The 24,826-nt window shown below is 43.1% G+C and overlaps 1 pseudogene; it reads right to left on the bottom strand.

Moving 5' to 3' along the window:
* On the bottom strand, window positions 1–23,260 carry LOC135511059 (ubiquitin thioesterase Zranb1-like; annotated as a pseudogene).
* Between the last annotated feature and the right edge of the window lie 1,566 nt (window positions 23,261–24,826).

Here is a 24,826-nt window from a genome sequence, read left to right on the forward strand (position 1 = left end):
TTGGACATTCAAAAAGGTTTTCCTTTATTTTTCCTGTCCGTGCCACACACGCTAAAGCAAGGTCAGGCTTTTACCTAAATCCACAAACCATCATAGTCAGATCTGCAACTATTGCATAAATACAAAGCAACATACAGGTGATGCTCAAAATGTGTATAACTAGATTGTAATACACCAAAATAAAAGTTACAGTACTCAACGGCAAGGAAACCCAACAGAAACTTCCTTCACTGCTAAAGCATGATTTTACAACTTTGGTTTATGTGCAGTCTCTCACAAAGACCTTAAACTCAATTCAAGATGTTCACATATACATTAGAGAAAAATAAAACACAGGTACCATGGGTTAAACTTGACAGGGAGGAATAGCAAGACAGGAAAAATGAGAATATGACAAGAAACTGGTGCGTTTCTGGCTTAATGTTGACTTTGAATGTCTTACTCTCTCCTCCCAAAAATCACCAACCATTCAAATGAGATACTGAATCACACGAGAACTGAAGTCAACTTTTACAGATGGTTGTTATTTTCCTCACCGCAAAAATGTTAGTGCAGCCTAAAAAAAATGTTTTTAAATAATAAATGAAAGAAAAATAGAGAATCAAAGCTCTCCTTAGCTCAAAAGCTCCCAAACAAATAAACATGTAAAATTGGTTTGGAGATTAAATTAAAAACAAGACATTTCATTTCAGCCAGTCGGAAAAAAAGGTAAACTAAACATCCATGTGTATGATCTGTCTCCTAAACCTTAGTGACTTTGAACTGCCATTTCAAAGCTTAATAAATTACCTTTATTCAAGCAGTTATATCCATATAGAAATGTCTTTCAATAAATGTGCAGTGCTTAGTATTAAGAATTATGTTCATATTACACAATCGAGCCAGTTCTCCATTGGGTCCCATGACTCAAAGATATGTTGGCTTAGTCACTGCCCATCAAAGAAAACAAGCCAACTATTTCAACTGGAAAAACAACAGTAATTTTGCAAGTGTGCTTCGTCAGTGCCCATAATGAACAGAAAGATGTTTGAATCGATGCTGGTATATTTCCTTATACTTCTTTTTTTAAACAACCACATGCATTTACACTTTTGGATAAAGATTTTACATTAGAAAATCAATAAAGATAAATAGCATTAGTATACTATAATCCTTTATTTCCCATCATCCCCAGGTCTTTTTGCAGCAGTGGACCATTTCTTCTGTCAGTCTCTAAGATATTTGTATGTGTCCTCTGCCAGGGTGCGGTGAGGCTCAGGATTCCCTCCCCTTTTAGTTTGTCCGTGTCAGGAAACGGGAGAAAGAAAAAAGAAAAAAAAAAAAGAGGCTGGACCCCTGCCTCTGGGGAGCCTGCCTACACCCGATTTGTCACTCATCCTCCTCCTCCTCCTCTTCCTCGCCGTCGGAGAGCGAGGCGCAGGGGCGGATCTGTCGGTAGCCGTCCAGCCACTTCTCCACCATCTGTGTGACCAGGGGGTGGTTCCGCCTGCGGGAGCTCTTCTGCATGGCCACCAGCACTCCGCCCTCCGTCACGCAGCAGTCCAACCACTCTCTCAGCAGCTTCTCCTGCTGCTCTTCATTACCCATCTGACACGGACAGACACACAATCTACCATGAGACTATATCTCTTCAGTTACCTTTACAGGATGCTCTCATACTGAGAAAATTACATTTCACAAGAACAGCAAAAGACTCTTACTAAACATACATTTTGCACTACAGTCACTAAGCAGAGGGTATAATAGAACTATGTAATCAACATGACTAGTAGAATCTGACAATTCTTAGAGCAGCCAGTCAGAGGACCATAATACCACAGCGGGAGTTCCCTCCTACCTCCTGTGCTGAGAGGAAGTGGATGTGGAGCAATTTTCTCTCGCTGTCCACCAGCGGTAGGAAGGTGACGGTGACGTCGTCGTCTGTGTGGAGGTTGGCGCCTGCGCCCCGATTGTCGAAGCCGTCGTTCTCCATGGCCACCAGTGCAGAGAAGTGGCCACGTGTGTAGCCCAGCGCGATGGGACTCTTCCAACAGAAACTCTGCTCCCACAACAGGGGCAAGTACACACCTGGAGAGAGAAAGGGAGAGATGAATGAGGAAGGGAGGTCATCAAAAAGAGCCAAAAGGGACAGAAAAGGAGAAAACAAACCAAAAATGACCAGACCCAAAGGAAAAGGAACATGTATTGCTCAACAGTTTCCCAAACACAATGGACACCTTTTCCCTTAGATTATTCAGTCAGCCTCCTAACCCACCAGACAGCCTGTGCAAGTAAACGCAACTGAATCCACAGTTCAAGCGTCTAGAACAGTTGCTATCCCTCTGTGCAACAGTCTGCCATTGTGTTTTTAAATAGCTTTCTCCTTCCCACCCTCCATGGACGCCCATCAGTCGCTCCTTAACACAAACAGTAGCCCATATCATTCCTCTATTAGCATGACATTACCACAGGCAGACAATCGCTAGAGAGCTTACATTATGGCTGCAGCCGCTGCACAGGCTCCGCAGGATAACTCAAGCCAGACTGTTTTTACTAGGGTACACAGACGTGGACCCCGCCCTCAGCCCTTATTGGGCACCTGCTTTACACTAACATATGTTGAGAGATATTCTAAAAGTATGTAGAGTGTGATCCATTCTTCTGCACCACTGCATAGTTAGGAAGTGGGGTTGGGGTAGGATTATTTTTGGCAGAATTGTTTGACTCGTTTTTGAGAGTCACATGAATGCTGTATCAGCATTAGAACAATCATGTTGAACAATTGTAACTCCCTCTTCCCCTTACTAATCAACCTGGACTGAATATATTACGGAAAACATGCATTCTTCTGTCATGTACATTAGGGAATCTCGTCAGGGACTTCAGTCATGCAATGCTAAGGATCATGCCATGACACTGACGGTTTCTAGTCAAGTGTCAACTCCCTCAAATTTTGCATAAAATTAGGGCTAGTTGGGAACAGATTTTATGTCCCAATAACATGTTATTGGGTTTATGAACTGATATACCAAACAATTAATGCATCAATTCGGTCTTCTCAATTTAAAACTATAATAATACAAATATAATATAACATTCTTGCAACACAAAAAGTATACTCAATGCATGGGGCATTGGACAGTCAGGCCCATGAAGACTGCAATGAAGAAACAATGGGAAATATTATTATTTATTTTTAGGGGAATCTTTCTAGAAATTGAAGAGAAGTTTAAGACCCTCATAAGATATCACAGTAAAATTGAAGGATGACTTGGAAAAATAGTAATATACTGGGAAAGATGGGATAGTGGGGTCCACACAAAACATAATACAGAACATTAATAGACAAGAACACCGTATACATTTGCTTGCTTCCATTCAACCACAAGAGCATTAGTGAGGTCGGGAACTGATGTTGGGCAATTAGGCCTGGCTCGCAGTCGGCGTTCCAATTCATCCCGATGGAGTTGAGGTCAGGGCTTTGTGCAGGCCAGTTAAGTTCTTCCACCGATTGATAAACCATTTCTGTATGGACCTCACTTTGTGCATGGGGGCATTGTCATGCTGAAACAGGAAAGGGCCTTCCCCAAACTGTTGCAACAAAGTTGTCTAGAATGTCATTGTATGCTGTAGCGTTAACATTTCCCTTCACTGGAACTAAAGGGCCCAGCACGAACCATCAGTAAACAGGCCCAGACCATTCTTTTTCCACCAAACTTTACTGTTGGCACTATGCTTTGGGGCAAGTAGCGTTCTCCTGGCATCCATCGAACTGCCAGATGGTGAAATGTGATTTATCACTCCAGATAAGTCATTTCCACTGCTCCAGAGTCTAATAGCGGCGAGCTTTACGCCGACGCTTGGCATTGCACATAGTGATCTTAGGCTTATGTGTGGCTGCTCGGCCATGGAAACCCATTTCATGAAGCTCCCGGCGAACAGTTCTTGCATGGCTGTATACTCGATTTTACACACCTGTCAGTCAGCAAGGGGTGTGGCTGAAATAGCCGAGTCAACTAATTTGAAGAGGTGTCCACCTATTGACGTTGCTTCCAGAGGCAGTTTGGAACTTGGTAGTGAGTGTTGCAACCGAGGACAGATGACTGTCACGCGCTTCAGCAATCGGCGGTCCTGTTCTGTGAGCTTGTGTGCCCTACTTCCCAGCTGAGCCATTTTTGTTCCTAGATATTTCCACTTCACGTTGACAGGGCAGCTCTAACATGGCAGAAATTTGACAAATCGACTTGTTGGAAAGGTGGCATCCTATTACAGTGCCACATTGAAAGTCACCGAGTTCTTCAGTAAGGCCATTCCACTAACAATGTTTGTCTATGGAGAATACATGGCTGTGTGCTCAATTTGTTTTACACCTGTCAGCAAGCGGTGTCGCTGGAATAGCTAAATCCACAGATTTAAAAAGGGGTCCACATACTTTTGTGTACACACACAAATATAATTGCAACATGTTTCATGATCCCAGAAATATAAATTTCTTAAAAATATGATGCACACATTTGTTTACATCCTTGTTAGTGAGCATTTCTCCTTTACCAAGATAATCCATCATAATCCATTAATCAAGAAGCTGATTAAACAGCATGAACATTACACAGATGCACCTTGTACTGGGGGCAATAAAAAGGCCACTAAAATGTCCAGTTGTCACAACAAAATGCCACAGATGTCTCAAGTTGAGGGAGCATGCAATTGGCATGCTAACTTAATTTAAAAAAAAGATTTAACTAGGTAAGTCAGACTGTAGGAATGTCCAGCAGAGCTGTTGCCAGAGAGTTGAGTGTTTATTTCTCTACCATAAGCCCCCTCCAATGTTGTTTTAGAGAACTAGCCAGTACGTCCAACCGGCCTCACAACCGCAGACCACATGTAACCACTCCGGCCCAGGACCTCCACATCCGGCTTCTTCCCCTGCGGGATCTTCTGAGACCAGCCACCTGGACAGCTGATGAAACTGAGTATTTCTGTCTGTAATAAAGCCCTTTTGTGGAAAAAAAAAAAAAAAATCATTCTGATTGGCTGGGCCTGGCTCCCCAGTGGGTGGGCCTATGCCCTTGAAGGCCCAGCCAATCAGAATCAGTTTTTCCCCACAAAAGGGCTCGGCTTCAACGCTGCAGATATTTTTTGGTACCCTTTCTCAGATATGTGCCTCAACACAATCCTGTCTCATAGTTCTACAGACAATTCCTTCGACCTCATGGCTTGGTTTTTGCTCTGACATGCACTGTCAACTGTGGGACCTTATATAGACAGGCGTGTGCCTTTCCAAATCATGTTCAATCAATTGAATCTACCACAGGTGGATTCCAATTAAGTTGTAGAAACATCAAGGATGATCAATGGAAACAAGATGTGCCTGAGCTCAATTAAGAGTCTTATAGCAAATGGTCTGAATACTTATGTAAATGTGATATTTATTTTTAATACATTTGCAAAAATGTCTAAAAACCTGTTTTCGCTTTGTCATTATTGGGTATTGGGTGCAGATTGCTGAGAATTTGTATTTAATACAATTTAGAATAAGGCTGTAATGTAACAAAATGTGGAAAAAGTCAAGGGGTCTGAATACTTCCAAAGGTAGTGTGTATGTGTGAGATGTGTATATATATGTGTATATATATATATATATATAAAAAGGATCCGAAATTATACAAATAATGTTATTCGATAGTCAGGTCCCCCCCCCAGAAAAAAGATCTAGTCCCTCCATCTGTGACGCACAAAAACACCTCTGAATACGGAAAATTCACTATTGAATTCACTATTTGAGCAAAATCCGCAAACCCAGTCGAAAAATAGCATCATCCTTGTGCCACGATTCATGTGCTGGGCCTAATTCACATCAAAAGGGCTGTGTCTGATTTAGCAGATATTATCCAAACCGTCAATCTAATTGGACAAGGAGAGATAAATCTACAACACTATTTTTAGAGATTTTGTGCTTGTCAGGATTTAAAGCTTATTAATACATCAAAGGTTTTAAAAAAAACATTTTTAAAAATCCTCCCAATTTAAGACCGAGGCCAAAGAAAACAGACATCACCTTACCTTGAAAACGGGTGTACCCAAGTGTTTCACCACGGAAACTTTTGTAATACTTCACTCCATAGACGATGATTGGTCTACGAAGAATGTGTGCAAGAACAAAAATATGAGTCTGCTCCAGGCTGGCTCCAGGCTGTAGAGAGAGAAACAACACAAAGAGAGAGGCATGTTAAACTACCTTTGTGGAGTATAGATGCAAAATATATTATTAAGATTTGAGCTATTAATTGTTATTAGGTATTACGCTAGCCTGATTGTACGTACGACCAGCAATATCTTAAGCCAGATTCTTTATTATTATTATACACCAAGTATACCAAACATTAAGAACACCTTCCTAATATTGAGTTGTTCAAATACACAATCCATGTATCAATTGACTTTAACCTGTCTCCCCTTCATCTACACGGATTGAAGTGGATTTAATACGTGCCATCAATAAGGGATCATAGCTTTCATCTGGATTCACCTGGTCAGTCATGCCTCGATACTGTAAACACCACGTGATTCAAGTATTAAAAGAAAACCTTAGGCAAATGCCTCTGTTGGTTCTTTGTCTTAAATGAAATACAGGAATCTTTAATGTTGCACAACAGTGGATGCTCTCATACACTTTAGGGGATTTCCTATAAGCTTCACTCATTCTTTCCTATATGGTCAGAGCAGTATGGCATAATTCATAGACCGTAATTTCTTAATATTTTGCATGTTACAGTACACTGCTGATCCCAACTCAAGTCCTGCCACCTAAAAGTCTTAAAGCTTCATGTCTGTATGCATAAGGAAATCTGTCTCAGCCTTCAGTATTTATGCTGCAGTAGTTTGTGTCATGGGGCTAGGGTCAGTATGTTATATCTGGAGTATTTCCCCAGTCTTTTACTGTATACTATGTGAATTTAAGTATGCTCTCTCTAACTCTCTCTGAGGACCTGAGCCCTAGGACCATGCCTCAGGACTACCTGGCCTGATGACTCCTTGCTGTCCCCAGTCCACCTGACATTTACTCCTGAGGTGCTGACCTGTTGCACCCTCAACATCCACTGTGATAATTATTTGACCCTGCTGGTCACCTATGAACATCATGGCCATGTTCTGTTATAATCTCCACCTGGCACAGCCAGAAGAGGACTGGCCACCCCTCATAGCCTGGTTCCTCTCTAGGTTTCTTCCTAGGGAGTTTTTCCTAGCCACTGTGCTTCTACACCTGCATTGCTTGCTGTTTGGGGTTTTAGGCTGGGTTTCTGTACAGCACTTTGAGATATCAGCTGATGTAAGAAGGGCTTTATAAATACATTTGATATGAAGTGTGTGTGTGTGTGTATATATACCTGGCTGGCCAGTGAGAGAATGAAAGCCCAATCTTCCTGCCACTGTTCCTCTCTGAGTGAGAAGTGCAAGCCGAAGCTCTGGGAGTACCACGACTCCCACTCCTTCCAGCGTGTATAGAACCTGCAGACAGAACACACGTCAGTGGCCCTGTACCAACTCCCTGTGGTAAAAGGTTAAGTGAGTGTTACCTTTTGCAATGAGAAGAGTGTCTTTTTTCCAAAATTATATGATTGTTTATTTATGTAAATCACATAGCCTTCTCATCCTTTCCCCATCCCCAGCCAGCTACACGCCCCAGACCCAGGTCTCACCAGTGGGAGCAGTCATGCAGGCTGTCGTGAAGGGTCTTGCGGAGGACAGAGTCCTTGTCATAGATGCCCCAAGTGGCCTGCAGTACTGAGTCTAACAGGCAGTCCCCGGCCGTGCGGTTCCAGAGGGCATACAGCCTGCTGTCCAACCGCGTGCCTAGCTCTATAGACCAGTTGATGATGGGAGACTCCTCCTCCAGCTCTGTGTGTGAGAGAGTGAGAGAAAAAGCAAGACATGGGGTTATTTCGAAAATGAACCACTATTTGGTTTTACATGCAAACCTTTGTTCCAGCCCAGCACTAATATCCCTGTTCAATAAATCAAGTCAATGAGCATTTGGATTGGGGACCGTTAGTGTAAAGTATAGGGAAGTACAGTGATGGCAAGGAGGACACCATTGGGATGCTGGACTTGCACTATGTATGAAGACAAGGTGCGGATAGAGGGGCAACCTTGATGCTACCGACATGACAGGTGGTGGCACTAGAAAGGTTAGTGCTCTCTGCGATCCATAACTAACCCTAACCATTTTACATAACTTTAAATGGGGTAGGGACCCAGACAGCAAGGAACACACAGGAAAGGAACCCAGAATTATGATATTTCACAGGAAAGGAACCCGGAATTATGATATTTCAAAGAGGGGGTCAAGCGTAAGGATAAGTGATACACCTGCCTTCTCAGCTTCATCATAGTAGAGACAGAGACAGGAGAGTATAGAGATGACTTTAGTCACCTTGTTTTCCCATACACTGGCGTGTTACCCTTGGGGTGCTGCAAACTCTGAGGAGCTTAACAGGTCATAAGACACCCTAGAGAGAGTAAGCAATCAGTGTGGAACCCATTGATGTTGTGTGTGTCCCTGGAGGAAGTAGTCATTCAGTAAGGGATCAGGGAAATCCTAAAACTCAATTAGCCTGATTAGCACAGACGCAAGCACACACAATAAGGGCAGGCCAACAGACAGGAAGGCAGGGAAGGCACACTGTTGGCTGGCAGGGAACAGACCTGTAATACAACACTATACAGCAGCCTTCTCGTTTAGTAGAGGGGATAGGAAGCTATACAGATGCCCTCCACTGTCGACTATGACAAGGGTCTCGCACATGATTCAGTAAAAGTGGCATTGCAAGTTACTGAAATGTACAGGAAGTCAGTCAAAATGTCACCTTTCTGTACATCTCGGTCCAGCACTTCGTCAAACAGTTTCTCCTGAACTGTTGGGGGCAAGTCCTCAATATCTGTATAGAAAAACAGACAGTGGTATTCAATGGGTTTGAGATGCACAATACAAGGGAGACATGATACAGTTCCAAAAACTTCACAAAAGAAGGGGAAGTTAGAGAGCAAGTATTTATTTGACAATAGTGAAATGAAGTTTGGAGCTTGGAGAAGAACGCACATCTGTCTTGACCTGCACACGCCTTAATCAAGCCAAGATGAAGTGATTTGGGTTTAATTCCCTTGAGGTTAGCAGGAGTCAAAGCTGCACTGTAACAAAACTGACAACACTGCAAGCTACAGACACCACATTTGACTGTTTTCTACCCAATGTCAAAACATGTTTTGTTGTGTGTGTGTGTCCTTTTCTTTCCACATTAGAGCTACTTTGTGTGCTCGGAGAACATCGCAACAGTAGCGGCTATTCTTCAGCTCAACAAATGAATGCATTGACGTTGTGCAAAAGAACAGCGAGGCTTCTATAGCGGCCGGAAGCCAATGCACGCTCCCCAAATACTCTGCATAACCAGACATCACTGCTAACCAGCCCTGTGGCTCTAATTTTCAACCACGATGTAGGATATATTCCTCAAGGAGGAATTCAACCAAAATAGTTGGAGACTCAACCTTGCTTACACTAGCAAAAACTTGGTACATATGAAAATACAATTTTGCAATGCAGGGCTCCAGACTAACTTTTTCCCCTGGTGGCACTGGTTAAATTGGTGGCACCAGCCTATGATTTGGTTTCACCAAAATGTTGCCGCTGTGTCACACAACAGAAACAATTTGCAATAATTTTAGAAAGTCATTCACAGTGCTACTGAGATCGCATGATTCAGAAAATAGATGTTAAATTTCTCATGTCCAAATGGAAAAGCATAATTCAATTTAACCTAAACCAGCAATTTTCATTAATTTGGGGTAGACATTTATGCCATTGTTACATTTTACCCTCAATATAGTGCTCCAGAATATGATTTATTTTGTTCAATAGAGATTCATTTGCATACTAATATCACTTCCATTTAAGGAAGTGAAAACAACTCACTAAGCTAAATATAATAGATTGCTAGTTAGAGAAATCAATTACATTTCTAACATTCCAGCATACTACCCAATGAAATCTATAGACCTCAAACTGTCCACACATGCTTTGTGCTCCATATCTCAAAGCAGTACGAGTTACTTTGGTTGTAAAACGATGCCAAAATGCTCAATATTGAGAAATACATGGAAAACCTACAGAAAGTTGAGACCCTCATCTCTTCAACTGTCATAACAGTTGCTTTTAGAACTAAGCAATTGTGGGGGAAAAAGCACCCCCAATCTCTCTTCAGCCCAGTGCTTCCCAAACCTTTGTTAAGCCCCTTTTCTTATGGGGGTACAGAGCGAGACAGATTGACTCCAGTAGATTAACAGGCTTGAGCCTATTGCCTGATATTCAGAGAAATATTAGGCCCTTCTCCAATTCTGCAACCTACTAAAAAACAGACATTACAAGGTTTATAATACTGCCACAGTTGTCATTCAACTCTTAACATTGAGCACAATATAACCATTAGTAATTATCACTCGCAATATGCGCTTATCGTCACACTTCGGAAAAAAAAAAATCACTCTTTATCATTTTTATTAGTTATTATGAATTGACCATGTTTAAGTTGACTGCAACATTTAATTTGTTCCAAGTTAGCTCACAGATGTGAGGGTTTGTTTATTGGGAGAGAGAAGGGGGAAGAGATCAGGTGGAGCAGCATGCTGCAAGAGTCCATGAAAAGTAATGTTTTTAATCTAAAAAAATATGATCACAAGATTTAAGTGTAAGTTTCTCTCTAGTAGTATAATTAGTAGTAGTATAATTAAGCTGTGTTTGTTCATCTTACCCTACCTCTATGGGGGTGGGCGCCCCACAGTTTGGGAAACGCTACTTCAACCTAAGCTGGTACTAGGAAAAGCATTTCACTCAGCAACAACCATAACATTATGCAATTCCTGACCACCAACAACATGCATTCTACCATCATAGAAGACAAGAAGCTTTACAGTAGAAGAGCAGAAAAACAGTTACTACCACATAACTATACACAGTAATGAGGCTAAATAAAACTACTGCAGGTAGTGTATAATAGGTCAGAGGGAGGCTGACCTGCTGGCAGGGTGAAGGTGACCAGGTCAGTGAGAAAGTAGCAGGTGAAGTCTCCCTTGCGCTGGTGCAGGGAGGCAGCCACCTCCCGACGGATCTGCTCCGTCAGCTCAGGGCACACCATGGCTGGGATACACTTAGCTGCCTGCTGGGACACCTAGACACAGAACGTGACACAGGAATGATACAACTGTCTCCTACTGCAAATACAACCTAGGGAGCATGAAAGCCACATTTTATTTTTTCACCTTTATTTAACCAGGTAAGCCAGTTGAAACAAGTTCTCATTTACAAGTTCTCATTTACAGCTGCGACCTGGCCAAGATAAAGCAAAGTGGTGCTACAAAACAACAGAGTTACAAACAAACGTACAGTCAATAACACAATAGAAAAATCTATGTACAGTGTGTGCAAATGTAAAAGAGTAGGGAGCTAGGCAATAAATAGTCCCTAGATGCAAAAATAATTACAATTTAGCATTAATACTGGAGTGATAGATGTGCAGATGATGACATGCAAGTAGAGATACTTGGGTGCAAAAGAGCAACATAATAATCTGGGGATGAGGTAGTCGCGTGTGCCATTTACAGATTCACTGTACACAGTCATCGTTAAGCTGCTCTGACAGCTGATGCTTAAAGTTAGAGGGAGATATGGGTCTCCAGCTTCAGTGATTTTTGCAATTCGTTCCAGTCATTGGCAGCTGAGAACTGGTAGGAAAGGCGGCCAAAGGACGTGTTGGCTTTGGGGATGACCAGTGCAATATACCTGCTGGAGCACGTGCTACGGGTGGGTGTTGCTATGGTGTCCAGTGAGCTGAGATAACGCAGGGCTTTACCTAGCATAGACTTATAGATGACCTGGAGCCAGTGGGTTTACATTTACATTTAAGTCATTTAGCAGACGCTCTTATCCAGAGCGACTTACAAATTGGTGAATTCACCTTCTGACATCCAGTGGAACAGCCACTTTACAATAGTGCATCTAAATCATTAAGGGGGGGGGGGTGAGAAGGATTACTTATCCACTCATGCATGTGCATATACACACACACACACACTCATGCATGTGCATATACACACACACACACTCATTCATTCATGTGCATATACACACACACACTCATTCATTTGGCGACAGATATGTAGTGAGGGCCAGCCAACGAGAGCATACAGGTCGCAGTGGTGAGTAGTATATGGGGCTTTGGTGACAAATGGATGGAACTGTGATAGACTACATCCAATTTGCTGAGTAGAGTCTTGGGGGATATTTTGTAAATTACATCGCCAAAGTCAAGGATCGGTAGGATAGTCAGTTTTATGAGGGTATGTTTGGCAGCATGAGTGAAGGAGGCTTTGTTGTAAAGTAGGAAGCCGATTCCAGATTTATTTTTTGATTGGCGATGCTTAATGTGAGTCTGGAAAGAGAGTTTACAGTCTAGACAGACACCTAGATATTTATACTCTCAAAGCCAACACGTCCTTTGGCCACCTTTCCTGGTGGGAAGCATGGCCAGCTGTAGGAAAACAATTATTGAAATTATCAATTATAGTAGATTTATCAGTGGTGACAGTGTTTCCTAGCCTCAGTGCAGGGGGCAGCTGGGAGGGGGTGCTCTTATTCCACTTTTTGGAATTAGTGCTACAGGAAGCAAATATCTGTTTTGAAAAAGCTAGCCTTAGCTTTCCTAACTGACTGAGTATATTGGTTCCTGACTTCCCTGAAAAGTTGCATATCGCGGGGGGCTATTCGATGCTAATGCAGAACGCCACAGGCACACAGATGAAATGTTCAGAGCGTTGCAGAGAGGAATGTAATGAGTAGAACAGACTCAATTGCCTGATTTGAAACCCTGTTCAACACAATCCATTTCTATCTGAAATTTCTGGAACAGTGCACCCTTCTGAGCAGGCCCCAGGTAGACCCTGCCCCCTTAAGGGACACATTCCTGCCGGTCCTTCCAGGGCTCACCCCCTTACTAACCCTGGGATAAGAGAGCCTACCGTCAATACAACACATCACACCCACTATGTCCTAAGAGCGCATATGTGGTATCGCCAAAACATTAATGAATATAAAACGAACAACCTGGAGATGGAGTGATTACATACCGGACGATACAAATTGAGCCCAACTGGTACAGTAGAATAAAGACAACAGTTCTTGACCTGTACCATTATGATAATGCATTTGCAGAGCCTGTGTATTGTCCTGACCTCAGTGAGGAGCACTGCCAGCATGTCCTGCCTCTGGAAGCGGATGGCCAGGTGTACCAGGGTGAAGCCGTCGTCGAAGGCCGATGACCGGTTGAGGAGACGCACCTCGTCGGACGTCAGCTGCCTGGCGATGTCCCCCTGATGACTTATAGGCCTCTACTGCAGCCAGGTCCCCCTCTACCACACCTGCAGAAAGAAGTGTGTGTGTGTGGGGGGGAGGGGGGGGGGTTACATGGTACACAAACTCTAAAATGCTGTTTAAATTTAAAAATAAATAAAAAAGACCATCAAATAGTAATTCATGCAGTTTTTTGGACAAGGTGGAAATTCTTATTTAGTTTACCAAACAAATCATTTGTAGGCTATTCCTTGCCAAAACAGTTTGTTACAGCCGTATTCTAAAATGTATTAAAAATCTACACACACACACACACACACAATACCCCATAATGACAAAGCGAAAACAAGTTTGGCTATTTTTGCAAATGTATAAAAAAAACATCTAAACAGAAATACCTTTGTTACATAAGTACTCAGACCCTGTGCTATGAGACTCGAAATTGAGCTCAGGTCCCTCCTGTTTCCATTGATCATCCTTGAGATGTTTCTACAACTTGATTGGAGTCCACCTGTGGTAAATTCAATTGATTGGACATGATTTGGAATGTGTACCCAGACCTTTCTGCACCATTAAAAAAGGTCCAAGAGCACAGTGGCCTCCATCATTTAAGTTTGGAACCACCAAGATGTTCCTAAAGCTGGCCACCCAGCCAAACTGAGCAATCGGGGAAGATGGTCACTGACAGAGTTCCTCTGTGACGATGGGAGAATATTCCAGGACAACCATCTCTGCAGCCTTCCACCAAACAGGCCTTTACGGTAGAGCTACCAGACTGAAGCCACTCCTCAGTAAAAGGCACATGTGAGCTCGCTTGGAGTTTGGCAAAAGGCACCTAAAGGACTGACTATGAGAAACAAAATTCTCTGGTCTGATGAAACTAAGATTGGCAATCAGGCCAAAGAGTTCAACTGTCACGTCTGGAAGAAACCTGGCACCATCCCTACGCTGAAGATGGTGGTGGCAACATCATGCTGTGGGGATGATTTTCAGCTTCAGGGACTGGGAGACTAGTCAGGATCGAGGGAAAGATGAAGACGCAAAGTACAGAGATCCTTAATGAAAACCTGCTCCAGAACACTCAGGACCTCAGACTGGGGCGAAGGTTCACCTTCCAACAGGACAACGACCCTAAGCACACAGCCAAGACAACGCAGGAGTGGCTTCGGGACGAGTCTCTGAATGTCCTTGATCGGCCCAGCCAGAACATCTCTGGAGAAACCTGAAAATAGCTGTGCAGCGACGCTCCCCATCCAACCTGACAGAGCTTGAGAGGATCTGCAGAGAAAAATGGGAGAAACTCCCCAAATACAGGTGTGCCAAGCTTGTAGTGTTATACCCTAGAAGACTCAAGGCTGTAAACACTGCCAATGGTGCTCCAACAGAGTAAAGGGTCTGAATACTTGTGCAAATGTCATATTTCAGTTAATACATTTGCAAACATTTCTAAAAACCTGTTTTTGCTTTGTCATTATGGAATATTATGTGTAGAGCAATGAAGAAAAAAACAATTGAATCCATTTTTAGAATAAGGCTGTAACGTAACAAAATGTAGACAAAGTCAAGGGGTCTTTATACTTTCTGAATGCACTGTAGATACCAGGGAAGTTTTACTACCACTACCGTACTGAAACAAGACCACCACCACTATAATGTGTTGGGGAAGATCAAAGTAGAGAACATTTCCAGTTTTACTACCAGCCTCCCATCATTTCTGGAATACTCATTTAGCAGTCTCTGGCATATTACACAACATTACTCCCTGGCTAACCATTGTTGTACACTCAAAAAAAAAGGGCCACACAATGCTTTGCAGCATAAACAGGGTGTATGTGTGTGCGAGCGATCGTGCGTGCATGAGTTTTTCAACTGCAGTAAAAAGTAGAAATATTGAGGAACAAAAGAGGAAAAAGTGAGTAGGAAGAGAAGGAGTGGGAGGACAAACTGTGCCGATTGGAGCTTGTCAGAAAGGAAGAGAGACAGGATCACAACCACTTCTCACAGCAGTCCATTAGTTTGGGTGTGCCTGCATAGTCAAGAGTAGCACTCACACACCCTTTACCACACATATACAAAACATCAAAGGAAATGGATACAAAAGAGTTGCTCTATACTAGGAAGGGTGGAGAACATTGACCATTATTGAAGATAGAAAATGAATGAAAGCTCTGATTTTACCCACAGAACACAGAACATGGGGGAAAGGGCCTATTTAATTCATTTATATCAATAATGTTGCAGCGATCAAGTTAGTCCCAGGTGCAGATCAGTAGGCTTCCACTGCACAGAGAAAACTCCACCAATATTTTCATGACCATCACATTAAAAAGGGGCAATCAGCAGATGCTACACCCATATTTGGACTTGATATGTTCCCATTAATTCTTGAAGAATATAAATGTCTCATGAGCTTAGTTAAACGGTTGAACCCCATCAAAACCCAAAATATAAGCGTGTTTTACTCAAAATGTTCGCTACAGTTACATATCGCGCTATTATTTTTGGACGATATCGATATTTGACTCAAAGTAAATAGATTTTAATATTTTTTACTGTAGGTAGCCATTGCTAGTCGGCTCTACCTACGTCAAAACACTGGTATTTTCCATCCTATAGCTTGTTTTCCATATTCTTTAAAAAAAAAGTGAGCCAACATGTTCAGGACTTTTCTTTCTTGAAACAGGGATCTCTTTGCTTTTTACAGAAACAGGGGCGAGTCGAATTGCTTTGTTATAGTTTCTACTGCTGATTGCTGCTTTAAAACAAACAAACTCTTCACCTGTACAAATCCAATTTGCTAACTCATGGCCTGTGTGAACAAAAACAGTAAAGTTTTGATCACGCTCCACTGCTTGATTGGTGTAGATAGAAATCACAAAGGTCTTTCCTAGATGGAAAAGGCAGCCATGAAAGAAGATTCCACACGATTCTTATGCGGTTGTTAGACCAAATATTGGTGTTTTGTTTCGTGTCAGATGCGCTCAAGGAGTTGGAACATATGATTTGCGGCATGCATCATAAGCAAAGTCATTGTAGCCTTCCCCTAGCTGTGAGAACCATGCTATTCATATTTCTGGATCTTCATCTTATTCTTTCTATTTTAATGGCAGATTCGCAACCGCAATTCACGGAAGATGCCAAAACGTTGGAGATAAAGTCAAAAGATACTCGTTTCCCCTATCCATCTGTGGTAAAGTTGTCCATACATGCTTATGATAAATCCACATCCAGCCATAGCCTAGCTGGCAAATTCTTTGAATAAGGTGTTGCAACAACAGTTAACAGTTTGCTAGATAAGGTTAGCATTGCTAGCTATCTACACTGACAACCATCAGTGCCCTACTTGTTATTTCTCCATCACCCACAGCATTACCACCATCAATTCGTGAATATGTATTAGCAGCCAGAGTCATTCTTCGGAGGTGGGAACATTTAATGACAATTTCTGCTATAGGACAGGAATCACCTTTAAAATGGGGGCGGCATTGCCCTCTGGTGGGGGCCTTTTTAACATGTTACGTATGCAAGTAATGTTGTTTATAATTTCACCTGTCACATAGCATATAGGCTTAGCACTTTCTTTTCTCCAGTCCTCTCCCATGTGTCCATATCTCCATTTCACAGAGCTGGGAGACACTTATGAGGAAACCAATTTTGATTGAATTTGCATAAATAGTGGAGTCAGTGTGATTGATCCTAGGGCAGCAGAAAGCCAGGGCCCTCAATGGCCTGTCAAGGAAGAAGTGCAGACAGAGGCCCAGATGAACAGTAAGCAACAGGCCTGTAGTGTTACTGTAGCTCCCAACTGTTGACAGATTTCCAACTGGCAGCGTCAGCAACACATCACAGGTTGTCTGCCATAACAGTAGCTTGTGACAACCAGTGACACATAACAGGCTAGCACTTCAGAATAGAGGTGGCCACACGCCAGCTACAGCACACGTTGCCTGTTTTACGACTTCTTTTCACAGTAGCTTCATGGCTAAATTCCTGATAGTATGTATGATATAGCCTAGTGTAGGTAGAGTGCGATGCGGGGCTAGCAGTACGCTCCCAAAGAAAAGAGATTTGATCTACAGCTGAATGCATACAGTAACCATGGCACAACTGGACCGAGATGTAGGTCAATAGGAAAGCTAATATCTGCAGGGTTTCAGCAGATGTAAGGAGAAGTCTCACCTGCTTAGTGCTTACTTGGAATAGGCCAATCAAAAGAAGATGTCAACATAGAAAAGGACATTCATATAGCCTAGACAGATTATCTTCCAAACAGGTTATGGCGTTGATACTTGACACCTGGAGCATGTGCAAGTCTTCACATAATGTAATGTTTTGAAAAGGTTGGGATTATCCAAAGTTTGTCCTGTGAAAACAATTCCTATTCAGTCATATAATAATCACCAATTATATCACATTTCAGGTTGAGTTGCAGCCAAGTCATGTAGCCTAGTTCATGTGCTAGCTAAGCCCAGGGGTATTCAACTCCAGTACTTGAGGGCTGAAGTGTCTCGATGGGTTTTTTCTTCTTTGTTCAATTGATCTACCCACTCACACACTCAAACAAGAATACTATTGTAGCCTCTGTGCATTCACTCCTTTTATCGATTAATTTAGGTGTCAAACAGACGCCCATCCATATGTAAAATGGGACACACACACAGGTTGTCAGGGAAACACTCCTGAATCATAAGGACCACTTGCAGCCAGCATGGTTTGTTCAGGAAAAAAAATATTAAAAACTCAGCTAATAAACCTGCTGTGGCATAAGCCAGTGGGCTGTAAAGCAGACAAGCATTCCCTCAATCAAGCAGACTGCCCTTAATACAAATGGGCATCTTGTCTTTGTGAGCACACGTCCTAGCTTCTGGAGAGTACAGACAGCATGACTAAAACTGCTCCTGCATATACAATTTTTAGAGGGTACTTCCCACAAAGCATTGTTAATGAAACCATGTTACAGACTTAGCTTTGTTTTAAATAAAACATTCAAAGGCCTAGCCTGCATAATTATATGACAGATTGTACTGAGGAAAGTGGCACTTGCAGTTTCCAATAAGGATCATTGTGAAAAATACTACCTGGTAACTAATGTAGGTTCGTTTGTGATTCATGACGTCCAGCTTGTTTAAACAACTAAACATGAATACAAAAAACATGTAACGCTACACCAGTAGAGTGTACGTAACAGGGCTCCAGGCTGTGAACAGAAAGCTGAAGGTCATCTTCCATGTGAATGCCTGTTTATTTTTGACTTATGCACCAGTCAGATATTTTAAGTGCAGGGCCTGCGGGCTACTAGGCTGTCTAGAGCCGCACGCTGTGGCCACTGTTTACCAGCCCCTGGGACTGAAAGGCAGGGTGTGTGTGTCTGTTGACAGTGAGGGTTCCCCTGCAGTACACACAGGACATGCTTAGCTTCCCCGTCACAGTAATAAGTTGGGTACCTCAGACACTGGAAAGAATACTTTGCTATGGGGAGTAATTTGTATCAGCAGACAAACTGACTGGGAGGAGCAACTCCACTATAAACAGTAGGGAGGAAGCTAGCTATCCCATGGAATCCTGTCTGAAATGTAGTCCAGACAGCAGCAGTGGAATCCACTCAGTCACCATTATGAGGCTTGCCTTCACTAACTTCAAGGGGCAGTGTGGCTGTCCGGACTAGCCCTTGATTCAAAGCTTCAAGGGACACCCTCTGAAAGGGAGAGCCGAGTATCCTCGTCACTCACACAGACTACCTAGACTGTGCCTGACAGAGGCTGGGGGATACATATAGTGGTCTCGCACATGCTGTTCAGTCTAGCAAACGGGAATATCTGTCAGCGGGGAGGATGGGAAGTGAACCTTTAGCCTCTGGCCAAGTGCTTACCTGACTACACTGCATTAACCAATGGTTGTGTGCCATGTCAGACTGTAGTCGAGAACAAGATTCCTAGATCATATTATGCAGATATGGTAAATACCTATCCAGGCGTTGCAAGATCTGGTATGCGTCTGCACTGTAGTCGGACAGGAATTCAACCTCTAGCTCCAGTCAACACAGCACAGCAGTTCCCAACTGTTCATCCATCCATCCACCCACTCAGCTTGCTGCTGCTCACAGCATGAGCAGTGAAGCAGTTACATCGCTGCATAAAATGTACAATATAACACTTACTGCTTTCCAAGACTTGCAGCCTTAATTGTTGCTCAGTGGCAACAGAAATAATATTTTTATTCCACCCAAGATAGAGAACTCCCATTTAACAGAAGTACCTAAATACAGGGGAGGTATTTCAACCATAATGAGCATCTCATCCGCCACAGCTGGGAATACAGAGAAATAAACAGGGTTGGGAGAGAACCTTGATTTCTTTGCATCCACTCACACACACACCGACTCACCTGCACAGGCATTGAGAAACAACCAGTCAGTTCTCCTCATCCTGTTCTTTATCTGTTTGAGCCTTTTAAAGTCCACCTGCTGCTCCTCTATGCTCCCCACTCCGGCTCCCGAAGCCAGTTCGATCCTCTGAAAGTCCATTTTAACCTCCGCCTCCCGCTTGGAGGTGGGTGGGGACCTCCTCTGGCCGCCACTGCACCCCACTACTCCACCGCCGCCCCCTCCCAAACCCCCCTCCTGTTGTCCCTGTCCTGCTCATTGAGTATGGACGGTGGTAGGCTCTCTGGCTCAGAGGCCAGTTCGATAGGTTCTGTCAGGCTATTGGGCCTAGGGTGGTCACACACTACACATTTGCACGCATTGGGCCAGTTTGCATAAGTGCAGGCGGCACAGGTCCAGTGCTGGGCGCGGGTGTTGAGGCGGTTGCGGTCGTTATACTCCTCGCAGGGGTCGGTAGGGGTAGAGGGGGGTGCGGTCCGGCATCCTGAGCCTGAGGTCTGGGGTGACTCGGTGGGGCTGCATGGCTGCTGTGCCAGTCCATGGTGGTGCTGCTCCTGCCGATGTCGCTGGCACAGACACTGGGTGCAGCGGATGGCACGGGGCCAATTTAGGTAGGTGCAAATGTGGCATGACCACTTGCTGGAGGGGGTCTCGGGGGTGTCTGCAATGCGGACACGGGGACGGGCGCTGGAGTCCGGGCAGATTAGGAGGCTAGAGCCTCCCTTGGGCGGGCTGTTACTAAGGCTTGGGGGTTCCCACGGGCGGCTAGTATCCAGGCCGGGGCTGCTCCGGAAGGGCTCCTCAGTGATGATGGCGCCCCCGCTGGGCCTCTGGGCGCGGCACATGGTGCACTTGATGGCCGAGGGCCAGTTCTCAAACGTGCAGTACTCACAGGCCCACTTGGTACCCAGCTCGGTCATTGTCGCTCCAACGCTGGGAGAGGCTGCCGCTGGGAGGGGCTCAGCACCACAGCTCCACTCAAGGAGATCACACAGGCAAGCAGGATGCTAGCGAAACAGAAACACAGGAAATGTTGAGGAGGAGGAGCTATAGTGGTCTTTGATGATCACAGACAGACTGCACTGTCATCATGCTGAGACACAGAGAATTAAGATCACAGATAGAACGAACACATTTTGACTTTAATTGATGTCATGTTTTAAAGGAAATGTTTTCATAAGTAAAAACATGAACATCATTAGTTAGTCTAGCTAAGCCTATCCTATTATTACATATAGCCTATTACATAAAGTAACAGACCTGATGTTAGAGACCTCAACTTTTAGACACAAAAACAAAGAAAGCTAAATTAACACTTGTTTTTCAAACTTCTGGATCATTGAACACTGTCAAACAGGATGAGCATGACATGATAAACAGCCTTGGCATTTATATCAAACCTGCTCAAACAGCTACAAGGATGTGTGCTCTTGACCTGGTACTAATTCTCAGTGCAGTTAGTCAAAGCCTGAAGCTCAGTGCAGCTGAACTCACAGAGCAAGGTGCCAAGAGGAGCAGGCTGCAACCCAATCTTGACTTGCCTCTATGACTTAAAAACAGACACCTAAACATATCTAGTGACACAGAGAAAACGTGCCAGACAACAGTGCTGTGGTAACTGGCAGATGAAACCAAACACCAGGCAACACTAAAACGTGTACCAATAATGACCCTTAATGCAGTTAAGAAGTTTCCCCCCAAAGCTCTGACCTAGGCTCGTAAGGTTTTTATTTTGTTAAACTAAAAGGTTTTAAATAGGGGCGAGATAGGTTGGTCCTAGATCAGCGCAAAACAGTCTACTCTGCACTCTCGGTGAAGTATTCAAAATGTTTTAAATATTCCTCGACATAAACCAACACCTTGCAAAGTGCATATAGAGGAATGATTGCAATTACTAAAGCAATTTAGACATGTTAGCTATTATCACAACAGAACACTACTCCCTGACTTGTTGCAGCGCACATTTCAAGAGGCTGCAGATCTAGGTTTAGAACTACATTTTAAAGTTGAAACCACCAGTCTACAGCCTGGATTGGTACCTGATTGGTTTCAAACAACTCAGTGCATTGAGTCTACTTAGCCATTTAAACGGATCAATGTAACAAGACAACTAGATAACGGTAGCTAGTTTTGCTACCGCATATTGCGTTGGGCGTGCCTACGTCAATGTGCCATACTAGTAATGTTAGCTAGTTAGTGTCACTAGAAGGGAGAATGTGGTCAATACGTTATCGGTTATCTAACTAGCAAGATGCCATGGCATCTGTTACAACTAGTTAGATAGCTAACGTAGTTAACTAGCTTTCCACCACTACCTCAGTTAACTACTGTACCTAGCAAGTTAGTTAACTAACCAGTAGTACATTTGCCATTTACTTTCGTAGTAACGGACTATTACACCAATGAGTAGAGCAGACGACTCTAAGTGTCAATATGCTCTGCAAAAATCAACACATTCGTGAAAGACAAGATTCCTCAACTCACAATGTTGTGCCCGTTAGCTTCGCTAGGGGCTACAGTATTTGTCGAAATTCTAGTTAGCGAACAGTAGCCAACTAACGCGTTAACGTTGGTAAATATGAAAATAATCTAGTTAAAGTTACCTATTCAATTCATGATGAATTGCTAAAGGTAACGTTATTGTTTACAGCTTCGTTTCTAAACAATATATCATACAAAAGTGGTGACACAACTGTGACATGCTAAGTACATAACAGTTTGAACATGGGCGTCTGTTTACCTTTTCCTGTGTTGACACTCCTCTTCCAAGCACAACCAAGCCGTTCTCGAGCTTGTCCACGGTTCTATCCACTCGAGCCTTCCCAAAGAAACCCAATCCGTATGTCCCGTAGTCAAGCTTTTATTTGGTCAGAAGCCTCATATTTACCTTTCCGTTCTCCGTTTGTACGGTTCTTCGAGACCTATGCAATTGTACAACAACCCCCGTCCCTCCCCCCGTCCCTTTGCCGTCTCTCCGGGGCTTTAAATCATTTTAATCCCCATTTCCAACAACCGTTCTGTTGGTATTTAATGGCGGCGTAGGGGAAGCTGGAAAATACAAAAAAATACACTCCAGAGAGAAGCAGGAGAATTTACCACCTGGATCCAACAGCCAAGCTGATTGGATAGTTTTTCTGTTTTCCTCCTGTTGGCCTATGAGATACGTCTTTCGTTGCCAATAGTTAAAAAGCTTGATCACAGCAGTCTCCAATGTCAAAATATGAAACAATCATTCATTTTCACCGTTTTTGCTGAAATTATGAACAACGGACTATTATTACATTACACTCCATTCCCGGCGCCACCATGGCGTTTGTTTCATGTCTGTATCTCAGCTGTATACCTTTAAGGGACATTAGGATGATGTCATCTTTTTGAAAAAAATATACTGCAGCAGTCTGCAGTAAAGGACAGCTTTTGTGGTTGTGGTTATTGAAAAAGTAATCGATGGAAGTTCTAGAGCACTATCAAAATAGCATTCACGACTCTGCCAACGGCAGAATGTGACCCTGGCTTAAACCTATTTGAACCATTAGCATATGCAGAACAATAAATACATTGTCAAATTTTGCATTGATCATGCGAGTTAATTTACATGAACGTCCCACCCACTTCCCAATTACGTCACAGAAGAAGACTCCGCTATGCTTGTTCACGGGCGCCGGCCAAATGTTCTCTGCCACTATGCAGATTAGATAGGAAATTCTCTTGAACAACTTGAAATGACTTTAAAAAGAGTTTTATAGCAATAAATACAATATGGATAAAATATATATTGCTCTTATGATTTCCTTAAAAATACATGCAATCGAATATATTAAATGTTCTACTGCTTGAGCTCCTGTTCCTCTTATAAAATATTAGCTCAAAAGTATTGTGGCGCTCCTGTAAACAGTACTGGCATTGTGTGCTCGATTGTATACACCTGTCAGTAATGGGTATGGTTGAAATAGCAGAATACACTCATTTGAAGGGGTGACCACATTTGTAGATATAGTGTAGCATCGGATAAACATATTACAAATAATCTCAGCTGTCACTATACTCTACTGTTGTCCATCGAGTTGGAACGATTGACAAGGTACAGTGTTGTAAAAGTAACAGGCCTTTGTGTAGAAACACAATTTAGTGAATTACAAATACTAATTGTGAGACTAAATGACATGGCAGCATATATTTATATTTTATTTGGATAACAAAACAGGCATGATGTTAAAGTAGGAACTAGGAAGTTATAAAGGTTTTAAAGTTATAGGCAGATCACACACCTTTGTAAACTCGCACTGTATTTTCAAACATGAAGAGAAATTGGATTTACTTGAAGGTGTCCTCTTTTTAATGACACCACTGAGGCAACCATATAATAAACATATCACCTCTTTTTTAAATCAGAATCTCAATCCCACCTGAAGTCTTGCCCCACCATCTCATTGAATTTGATATTAAAAGACCAATAAAAAAGTTCAAGAGCTGCTCAATGACTTCCCTGTCTATCTTCGCATGGGTTCTACCCTTGTTTCTTCAGGCAAGGGAAGTCTTTGGTTCGGTTGAAGTGCTTGTCTGTGATGATGCGTTTGAGAACAAAGAAGTCCTAGATGCAGCCCAGCTACCCCGCCGGGTCCGTGATCAGCCGCTCACAAAGTGGATCTGGGGGAGGCGAATGTACTGCAGCCAGTTCTCTTGGTGGGCGGATGTACATGCCTACGCAGATAGCATTCTATGAGGTGTCTACCATACCCTGGCTTCGGTTCTGGAAGGCCAACTCCTCGAAGGTGAGGATGTCCGGCTTCATGGACAGAGTGTGTGTGTAGTCTGAGATGGCTCTGGTGACTGGGTTACGCACCACCCCAATCAGCTTGGTGTTGGGGGACATACTGGTGATGCATCTGGGAATATCAAAAAATAATAATAAACAAAACAGTACCGGCACCCAAAACGAGTACCGGCAACTATTTCAGTCCAAGCCAAGTGAGAGATGTGAATTGCTATCAGTTGGTCTTTCTGGACAACCCTCAGCTCTGGTCTCAAAAGTGGGCAGAAAGTGAGAACAAATGACTCTGCAAACC

The sequence above is a fragment of the Oncorhynchus masou genome, chromosome 23, assembly GCF_036934945.1.
Source record: "Oncorhynchus masou masou isolate Uvic2021 chromosome 23, UVic_Omas_1.1, whole genome shotgun sequence".
Classification (NCBI taxonomy): Eukaryota; Metazoa; Chordata; class Actinopteri; order Salmoniformes; family Salmonidae; genus Oncorhynchus; species Oncorhynchus masou.